The sequence below is a fragment of the Amblyomma mixtum genome, chromosome 3 (genome assembly GCF_055824585.1).
Source record: "Amblyomma mixtum isolate Tamu chromosome 3, ASM5582458v1, whole genome shotgun sequence".
NCBI lineage: Eukaryota > Metazoa > Arthropoda > Arachnida > Ixodida > Ixodidae > Amblyomma > Amblyomma mixtum.
The window spans coordinates 70,726,210-70,737,600 of record NC_143014.1 but is presented as its reverse complement, the minus strand read 5'-3'; positions in this window follow the sequence as shown (position 1 = coordinate 70,737,600).

The following is an 11,391-nucleotide window of genomic DNA, read 5'->3' as shown; positions in this document are numbered from 1 at the left end:
AAATCCAGATGGTTGCCAGATAAGACTACCATCTCATACAGATGTGTTCCCACATCAATAAATTCTATTTTAAAATGTTCTACCGCACTTCTTGGCAACACACCTGGCTAAACGGTAATTTCAGTAAAGAGCTATCGGTTGCCGCAAAGAAAATATGGCCGATAAAATTCAGTAGACTGACCCTTTAAAAGTCGTGCAAAAAAGCATGGTGGCGACCCCAAACGTTCATTTTGTTCAAGGAAGTGGTAGTCTTTTTTGTAGAAGCATAAGTGAATATATTACGTACCATTTGTATGCCCCAATGTCAGAGAAACGCACGTTTTGTTCTAGTTATAGTGAACTAGAATAGTATTCTAGTTCACTATAGTTCTAGTAAACTGTAGATGGCGTACCGCTCGCTTTTTCTGTAAATCACATGAATATTTATAGTTACACGTACGGAAAACGCAGGCACATTCGCACATTTAGTTCAGCGTATGCTAGCAGAGACGCAAAAATAAACTCAGCCTATAGTGGCGCCATCTCGTCGTCAGGACGGGAACCATTACTGTAAACAAACCGACTCTCCACTTAAGCCTAGGAGCGGCAGAATCGTCGCTCTAATTATTAAAATAAAGCAAATTTATCTCTTTTATGTTTTCTTATAGGCGAGATGAGACGAAGCGAAAGACAGGCGCCCCATTTATGGCCAGTGAACGCACTGAAAAAGGCAGCAACAACGAGAATTCAGTCCGAAGCGAGAGGTCCAGCTTCTACGGGCGCCGACATGTTTGTCGCCGCGCGACGGAAATCCAGATGGTTGCCAGATAAGACTACCATCTCATACAGATGTATTCCCACATCAATAAATTCTATTTTAAAATGTTCTACCGCACTTCTTGGCAACACACCTGGCTAAACGGTAATTTCAGTAAAGAGCTATCGGTTGCCGCAAAGAAAATATGGCCGATAAAATTCAGTAGACTGACCCTTTAAAAGTCGCGCAAAAAAGCATGGTGGCGACCCCAAACGTTCATTTTGTTTAAGGAAGTGGTAGTCTTTTTTGTAGAAGCATAAGTGAATATACTACGTACCATTTGTATGCCCCAATGTCAGAGAAACGCACGTTTTGTTCTAGTTATAGTGAACTAGAATAGTATTCTAGTTCACTATAGTTCTAGTAAACTGTAGATGGCGTACCGCTCGCTTTTTCTGTAAATCACATGAATATTTATAGTTACACGTACGGAAAACGCAGGCACATTCCCACCTTTAGTTCAGCGTATGCTAGCAGAGACGCAAAAATAAACTCAGCCTATAGTGGCGCCATCTCGTCAGGACGGGAACCATTGCTGTAAACAAACCGACTCTCCACTTAAGCCTAGGAGCGGCAGAATCGTCACTCTAATTATTAAAATAAAGCAAATTTATCTCTTTTATGTTTTCTGATAGGCGAGATGAGACGAAGCGAAAGACAGGCGCCCAATTTATGGCCAGTGAACGCACTGAAAAAGGCAGCAACAACGAGAATTCTGTCCGAAGCGAGAGGTCCGGCTTCGTCGGGCGCTGCCATGTTTGTCGCCGCGCGGCGGAAATCCAGATGGTTGCCAGATGAGACTACCATCTCATACAGATGTGTTCCCACATTAATAAATTCTATTTTGAAATGTTCTACCGCACTCCTTGGCACCGCACCTGGCTAAACGGTAATTTGAGTAAAGAGCTATCGGTTGCCGCAAAGAAAATATGGTCGATAAAATTCAGTAGACTGACCCTTTAAACGATACACACCAACATATGCCGTACGAAATCAAGAGCAAGAAATGAACATGGACAGTTAAATGGACAGTTAAATGAAAGAAATGGGCAGCTAAAGTAGCCTCTATGTCATTAGAGCGCGGTTATCTGTCGATAAAAACCAAAGTTTGTCCTCAATGTCCTTTAAGCGCACAGAGTTCGAAAGTGCCGCGGAACAACGCACAGAAATTGCTCTCCGTGTTGGCGTGGAACTAAGGCAAAAACAACAACACTGAGCTCCACTAGGTTGCCCCCTAGTGGAGATCACTGCATTTTGGTAACAAGAGAACGTTTTCTCGCGTGTCGGCGCCATTTGCCGAGGGAAAGCAACGACGTCCGCACGCCGGCTCGAACACAGAGATGCGTCCGTCTTTGCTCTCAGATCCCAGCAAGACTCCTCCACCATCTGCCATGAGATCTCCGGCGGAAAGGACGTCTCTCTATACAGCGTCCTGGGAGCCTGACCTGGTAGGCACCTTCTGCTACTTTGACGACGTGTTCAGCAAGTCGGACTTCACCGGAACGTTCGCAGAGTTCTGTCTCGCCCGGCGGCACACCTTTCCCGACCCGTACGACAGGTGCGTCTCCGACTTCAGCGACCCCGGCGCGTTCGAGCGGTGCGACAAGCGGAAACCCCACCTGGGAGAGGACTGCTTCTCGGGGGCCTTTGGATTGCCCCAGTACCGTGCCGTTATATGCACGGACGCGGTTGAGAAGTCCCTACTTCGCGCCCCTGGCCACGACTCGGCGGTTGCAGCAGGAAAGATCGGACGCAATTATTCCGAAGGGCGTTCAGGAGGCTGCCAAACAGCGTCCGCGGCTCACGTCTACTTCGGCGACGCTACCCATGGTCACCGGCAGCGTCATCACTTCAATGGCGGCTGTTGAGAGGCGAGGTTTTGGCTGCAGGCGTTCTCCCGTCTCTGCATAGGCCTGACGCTTGCGCCGGGGTGCCTGGCGGCAGGAATCTTCCGCAAGCTGGTCGCAGCGTTCCCCTGGCACGCTGCTATTCGATACGTCAGCGGTCTTCCGGGTCCTCGTCCTGGCAGGATTGTGCACGTGGCGTTTTAATATGCACTTCTTAGTGGCCTGCCCGTTAAGGACCTTGTAGCTGCCGTTCCCAAGAACATTCGGCACATTTGAGGTGTCACGCTGCGATATATATAACCAGTGTGATGTTTGTATTTTGTTATGTCTTGTGGTTATATTCGAGTAAAGGAAACAACGTTGATTGTACAAGAGTGTGATTACTGCGCGAATGTTTTACCACACTTCAAAGATAATGCACCCGCCGGGGTTCAGGTGTCCGCCGAGATATGTGAGACAGATACTGCGCCATTTCCGTTCCTCAAAAAACAATTTACAATTTACGTACACGGCCACACCTTCCCTGCGTCGCCGTTTGTTGGTAGTCGTCCTCACTGAATCACTGACATGGTTGGTCCCAAAGCGGCTCAGGCTATGAGAGACGCCGTAGTGAAGGGCTTCGGAAATATCGACCGGGTTCTTTAACGTGTACTGATATCGTACAGTACACGGGCCTCTAGAATTTAGGCTGTATTGAAATTCGACCGCCGCGGCCGGGATCGAACCCGCGCATTTCGGGTCAGCAGCCGAGCGCATATAACCACTGAGCCAACGCGGCGGCGAATCACCGACATGGGGATTGGTTTTTATACTTCTGTCACACGGGCAGTTTCGAAGTCCATTGAGCCAACTGCCATCGAACTCTCCGGTAACACAGGGAGCTTTTCAATGAACGCTGAACTGGAGTGTATTAGCTAGAATAATTGAATTATATGTTAATGGGCACAATAGGGGATGGAGGCTCGCAAATGTCCCACTGCTAATTCAAGAACTCTCAAGCATGCTCTCAAGAGCCCTTGACGACTGCCTCGCACTCACTTTCAAAAAAAAAAAAAAGCTACAAAAACTCATTATAGACAAAGAAAGCAATTTTGTATTAAATGCGAAACTTCAGACTCCGTTAACTCGTTGAATATTTTTTTTTTCTGTAATAAAAAGTACAGCTCCGCAGACTCAGCTGTAAACTAGCCAATGGCGCTTTCGTTGTGTGCCATCGTCCAGCGATGTGCTTGTTTTCGCCTCAGCGCGCTTTGCGACAATCGATGCGAAAACAAGAACTGTGCCACAAGCTCTGCAGCGATAGTAGCTATGAACACGTCGAAGACGGCTTGTACACGGTGACAGGTCTTTGGCAGTTTTGCGAGCGAAAAATAACGTTCCCGAAATGAAGTGCACATCGTCGCCCATTGTCGGTTCACAATCGCTATCCGTCGATTGGTGAACTGTGAGGCATTTGAATAGGTTTTCTCGAGAAACTTTTATTTAACAACAGTTCTTAATTAACTACGTGACTAGTTTACCACTTCATTTCTTGTTTACTGCATGTTGTAAGGAACGTTGCATCGAAGCGCGCCCAGGCCAGCATGGATGGATGGATGGATGGATAGGAGCGGCCCCTTTGAAACGGGGTGGTGGAAATTGCCACCATGCTCAGCTTTTCTTTTTTTACTATTATTTACTTTCTTTAGCATGCGCCTGCGCCTAGCGCCATCTTTCGGGTCAGATGCTCACTATTAGGATGATTGCTGAAATTTGCCGGGGACGCGGTGCATCTGGATGGACCACGAAAATTTCGATGACCATTGATTCATTGGGCATTGAGATTGCCCATGTGATCCGCAGCCGAGCTGAAGGTAGGACTTCGAGACGATGGTTTTTACAGGTGTGCTCTTACGTGATGAAGAGCCGATCAATCTTTCTGAAAGTCGTCGCCACGCGTCGTAGCTTCCTGTCCACTAGGAACGCTTCTTAGTAGCGACGTAGCATTACCACTCTGTCCTTCTAAACTATCCTCCGATTATAGCTTCCTTCCATGAGGCCTGCTACTGACAGCACGGTTTGTATGGCGCATCACGCTTGGCATTTCAGCAGAGTGGACGGGCGCGCCTGTTACAGCGTTAGCTGTCTCTGCCTCGCCGTTTTCGCCAGTTCGCGATGCTTTCTCGTACGCGTTGTGCCTCGCACTGCCTACGTCGTCGTTGGGTGGATTGCGCTTGTCTACGAACACGTGCAGCGGCAGTAATGAGTTCGACATTAACCTAGATGCATAAATCTTGTTAAAACTACAGTTCAGAACACTAAGGTGGTTTTAAAGATATAGTGAATCAAAGAACGGAGAATACCAATCGCAGAGTTTGAGCACTTCTGGATCAACCTATTTTGATCTTTCCGGAAAAGGCAATCCCAACGGCGGATTGGGATTTAGAACCACTTCTCCCTGGCAGACTGCGAGCAGTCGACGTGGAAAAATGGCTCCATAGAGCAGTCCGGACTGCTTCGCTGAAATCAGCGGATTCAACCAGAAGTCTGTGTGACATACGCGCGCTTCCTATCGCTCCTTAGCAGACGATCGACGGCGCGGGAGGGCATAAGGAAACCTGGTTAGTAAGGCGACTGTCATCCGTTAGCGGAGGGTGTCACACATTTGGCAGCGCGTTAACTGGGGAGCTATAAAAGATAGGAGAAAACGCATGGTTGCTTCAGATAGACGAGGAAAAAATGAACCTAGGAGCCACGTTTGATGACTGTAGAGTAATTAGTTAATTATAGTAAAAAATGTTAAAATTGCGTCGAAATAATGCAGACGTCGATATAGCCACGAAAACAATGTGACGTAACATCCACCGGAAGTCGTCAGCGCATAGTGAAAAGTATTACAGAATGGTCGGAAAAACGCTGGATTTGTGCCAAATTAGGTGGAAAATTGTGTATTTAAGCGGAATTAACACTTACGATTCCCGAAAAATGTATAATTTGGGTATCGATATAGCCACGGCAACGGTGTGACGTTACATCACCGGAAGTCGTCACGGCATAGTGTCCTCGGCTTTCGCCTCTCAACACTCTAGTTGCCAAAGTGTCCTCGTAATTTTTTTTGCCGTCAGCGGCCCGCGGGCCCCGGAGGGGCTGGAGGATGAGTCTTTCAATAGCAAACTTTGGGCGAACGCTCTCTAATGGATTCAGGCGCTCTGTTGCCGAGCGGGCGGAGTAGTCGGGTTGTGCGGCTAGTGATATTCATCAAAGATACCAGCAATCTCTTGTGTCGGCAGTAGCGCTGCCGGTGGCTGCGCTGCTGGCAGCATAGTGGCAGCCTGTCTGTATAAAGACATTAGAAGAGATGATGAGAAAGCATGACTAAACCGTGCTATACAAATGGTTACCAGTGCAAGAGGAAAAAAAAAGGCGCCTGGAGTTTCTTGCACAAAAAAAAAAACCTAGAAGAGGTTCAGCGCTGCTGAACCGAGTGTCGAGCGATAGCTCCGGTGATATAAGAGACGACGCTGGTTTCAACGCTTTATTGTTACCTTGCCCAGCCGGGAGCTTTGGCTGTGGGCGACAGGGCGTTTCATCGAACATAACCAAAGTTCCGTTGAACGCATCAAAGTGCACCGGCGTTCTATGCAGAACCCACTTTGATGCCCTGCGCATGCGATGCCGGCAGACGCTTTCTCGCTCCACGCGGTCAAGGTGTCTGACATCATGGAGGGTGTACTCAGCACACCTGGGATGCCTCCTTTCCTCATCTCCGCAAAGCGGTGATGGAGCGCACATCTGCCGGAGCTCTCCACGGCGGCGCGCGCATGGTTACGCCGCTGCCCTCCTCCTCTGCGGCGCGCGTGGCGTACGTGACTACTTTCTAAACTCCTCCTCTCCAGAGAATCTGGCATGCGTGGCGTAGGTGTCAAGAAACACGTTTGGCTCTTTAGAGGTCAAATTGCGGAGCCAGATGTCATACGCTGAAACTCACCGGAGGGGGTTACGGTATGAGTAGAGGTATCGCTCTAAAAGAAGAAACACAACGCGATGTATTGCGCTCAGTGCTATTCTTAAAGTGTAGGCTACGTTGCCTGATTAATTATACAGCCGCGATGTTTTCACACAGCAATGCGCAACCGTCGGCTCTGGCCTGACTTTATTTGCTTATTTAAAATATAAATTCCTACAAAAACTGCTAGTTCTTCCCTCTCTATTGTCATCCTAGAAAAAAGATCTACAAGAAAATGACAGTATTTTTTTACTGGTCGTGTTGCGAGTCGGGTAGTATGGACAGACCGGTGATGGGACGAGGGTGATCGGAGACTGGGTTACGAGGAGGGCAAGGAAAACTTTATGCGACTATTATGTGCACGTACAGCAACTGAGAGTGCTTCTCACTCGAAGAGTCTCGATAAGAGGAAGCTACTTGATGTGAGGGACCCCTTGACCGTCCTCTGCGCCGAGTTTTATAGGGATTTTCTTCCCTAAAATCCCTAGATGGAGGCCGGATTTGCCGGCCTCAGTTCACCGCCTGTGTCTTGGCCACTCCCCCGTAGTGGGTATGTGCCATTTTATTTGAGGCCAACCAAATGTATAAATAATGGCGTATTCTGGTAGTTGGCACCCTATAACATCAGTAACGAGGGATCTGCGCCCGGTTTAGGCAGGAATTTATATTTTATTTCGGCGTTAAAAGTCGCGTAAAAAAGCATGGTGGCGACCCCAAACGTTCATTTTGTTCAAGAAAGTGGTAGTCTTTTTTTGTAGAAGCATAAGTGAATATACTACGTACCATTTGTATGCCCCAATGTCAGAGAAACGCACGTTTTGTTCTAGTAAACTGTAGAAGGCGTACCGCTCGCTTTTTCTGTAAATCACATGAATATTTATAGTTACATGTACGGAAAACGCAGGCACATTCCCACCTTTAGTTCAGCGTATGCTAGCAGATACGCAAAAATGAACTCAGCCTATAGTGGCGCCATCTCGTCGTCAGGAGGGGAACCATTGCTGTAAACAAACCGACTCTCCACTTAAGCCTAGGAGGGGCAGAATCGTCACTCTAATTATTAAAATAAAGCAAATTTATCTCTTATATGTTTTCTTATAGGCGAGATGAGACGAAGCGAAAGACAGGCGCCCCATTTATGGCCAGTGAACGCACTGAAAAAGGCAGCAACAACGAGAATTCAGTCCGAAGCGAGAGGTCCGGCTTCGACGGGCGCCGCCATGTTTGTCGCCGCGCGGCGGAAATCCAGATGGTTGCCAGATGAGACTACCATCTCATACAGATGTGTTCCCACATTAATAAATTCTATTTTAAAATGTTCTACCGCACTCCTTGGCACCACAGCTGGCTAAACGGTAATTTGAGTAAAGAGCTATCGGTTGCCGCAAAGAAAATATGGTCGATAAAATTCAGTAGACTGACCCTTTAAACGATACACACCAACATATGCCGTACGAAATCAAGAGCAAGAAATGAACATGGACAGTTATATGGACAGTTAAGACGCCACCTTTTTCAAAATTTTTTACAATTTTGACCACTAAATTTTTATTTCACATTTACCTTATAAAGCACCACTCTATATAATATTCAAAAGCAAAAAAAGAGTGAAAAAAGCCATGCTGGCATTTATTATTCACAAAAAATTGCCCAAACATGGCTGTTATGCAAACACTCATAACTAGTTAATGAAGAGCAGGAATTGTAAACTTTTCGGCACAGAGTTAGCCAACTAACCATACTGTGCAACCAACTAGGATCTTTGCCATCCAATAATTGAGAAAAAAGTTATAGCAAAAATTCTTAAGAAAACAAAAAAATGTGTCTTTTTTGCCTACCTTCCTTGACATAAAACATGATTATATCAAAACTCACCATTCGATTTCATTTATCCTAGTTCATTGCACAGGCTAGTGACAAAGGAACTAGTGTGCAAAGTTTCATTGAAAAATATATATTCATTTGGAAGTTATCACTGTTTGCGCAACACGAAAGTGCGAGAAATAAAGTTTTGAGAAAAACAAGATTAAAGTTTTTCAATCCTTGTAGAAACACGATCATCATGCCCTAGAAAGCTAAAATCCTCCAGGTTCATAGCTAGTGCCCTGCTTAGCTGACACGAGCTCTCTTTTGGCATGTGTTGCTGCCCGTCTTTTCTTGTGGAGATGTTTTGCCTCGCCCGTTGACTGACGCTGGGCCTTCATCACATGGTAATGGTCACTGGTGCAACATGCTAGGAGAGTGTGGTGGCCAGATTTAATGCCTGCTTCCCTCAAAATATCTGCTGTACTTCTGCTGCCATCATTGAAGGACGAATCCAGTAGCATTCAAAGCGATAGCGTGAAGTGCGCGCAAAGTAAACAACTGAGTCGCTTGTAGCCATATTTGTAGCGTCTTGCATCCCCCTTGCGGAAATTTAAAGCAATGTTTAAAAAAAAGGAAGCCTTACAAATTGCCTTTGAATAATCTTTTACATATCAGACTAAAACAAAACAGAAAATTTTCAATATACGCCGCTGATTATCGCTGAGTTATCATTTTCTGTTACCAAACCACATCAGTTTCGGTTTCAGAACTGTTCACCACCTGTTTGAAAGTTGGCTATATCTTTTGAACAAAATAAGATACGAACATTATTCTTGCTGCAAAAGATTCTTGAATGTTTGGGAATTCGCGAAATATAAAAAAGAAAAAATGTCATTTTTAAAAAACAAAACGATTTTTCAAAGGTGGCGACATACCTTAAATGGAAGAAATGAACAGCTAAAGTAGCCTCTATGTCATTAGAGCGCGGTAATCTGTCGATAAAAACCAAAGTTTGTCCTCAATGTCCTTTAAGCGCACAGAGTTCAAAAGTGCCGCGGAACAACGCACAGAAATTGCTCTCCGTGTTGGCGTGGAACTAAGGCAAAAACAACAACACTGACCTCCACTAGGTTGCCCCCTAGTGGAGATCACTGCATTCAGAGGGTGCGTTCCAATTCTCAAGACGTCCAACAAGACGTCTAGTGTGACGTCTAAGAAGCCGTCTACATGTCTACATATTGGAACGTGTCTACTTCACGCGCCGCCTTGCGGCATATAAACTGAACTAACATTTGCGAATAGTTGCACCCCTATGTTCTTTAAAATTCTTAATAAAACAAGTTAAAAACGCTCTGTTAGTAGTTTGCTAGTTCTTATTTTATTTTTTTTCTGCAATAATGGTGCGTTCATCGCTACCGCTTCAGCAGACGCTCTCACCTGCATAGCAGACGATCTCACCCGCATGATTTCCTCTCGCGCGATTCACAAATATAATCGTAGGTCCACAAAGACGGCTTTATTTGCCGCCAGTTCGTATAAAAATCAACTTAACGGAATGAATGACACTTGAAAGATGGTGCGTCTCCGGGCCTCCAGTGCCCGCCAAGAGCACGGCTCACTCAGCTCTGACTGCACTAGAACTGCACCAAATGCTCCGCCATCTTTAGACAGGAAGTTAGCCTGCATCGATGTTGACTTCGGCGAAGCAGTCTTCTTAGACGGCTTTGTGAGAAATGGAACGCGTCTCAAAATGGCGGCTGTCCGGCAAGACGTCTAAGTAGACGTCTACTCGGGAGAATTGGAACGCACCCAGAGAACAAGAGAACGTTCTCTCGCGTGTCGGCGCCATTTGCCGAGGGTAAGCAACGACGTCCGGACGCTGGCTCGAACACAGAGATGCGTCCGTCTTTGCTCTCAGATCCCAGCAAGACTCCTCCACCATCTGCCATGAGATCTCCGGCGGAAAGGACGTCTTTCTATACAGCGTCCTGGGAACCTGACCTGGTAGGCACCTTCTGCTACTTCGACGACGTGTTCAGCAAGTCGGACTTCGCCGGAACGTTCGCAGAGTTCTGTCTCGCCCGGCGGCACACCTTTCCCGACCCGTACGACAGGTGCGTCTCCGACTTCAGCGACCCCGGCGCGTTCGAGCGGTGCGACAAGCGGAAACCCCACCTGGGAGAGGACTGCTTCTCGGGGGCCTTTGGATTGCCACAGTACCGTGCCGTTATATGCACGGACGCGGTTGAGGAGTCCCTAGTTCGCGCCCCTGGCCACGACTCGGCGGTTGCAGCAGGAAAGATCGGACGCAATTATTCCGAAGGGCGTTCAGGAGGCTGCCAAACAGCGTCCGCGGCTCACGTCTACTTCGGCGACGCTATCCATGGTCACCGGCAGCGTCATCACTTCAATGGCGGCTGTTGAGAGGCGAGGTTTTGGCTGCAGGCGTTCTCCCGTCTCTGCATAGGCCTGACGCTTGCGCCGGGGTGCCTGGCGGCAGGAATCTTCCGCAAGCTGGTCGCAGCGTTCCCCTGGCACGCTGCTATTCGATACGTCAGCGGTCTTCCGGGTCCTTGTCCTGGCAGGATTGTGCACATGGCGTTTTAATATGCACTTCTTAGTGGCCTGCCCGTTAAGGACCTTGTAGCTGCCGTTCCCAAGAACATTCGGCACATTTGAGGTGTCACGCTGCGATTTATATAACCAGTGTGATGTTTGTATTTTGTTATGTCTTGTGGTTATATTCGAGTAAAGGAAACAACGTTGATTGTACAAGAGTGTGCTTACTGCGCGAATGCTTTACCACTCTTAAAAAATAATGCACCCACCGCGGTTCAGGTGTCCGCCGAGATATGTGAGGCAGATACTGCGCCATTTCCTTTCCTCAAAAAACAATTTACAATTTACTGCATATACACGGCCACACCTTCCCTGGGTCGCCGTTTGTTGGTAGTCGT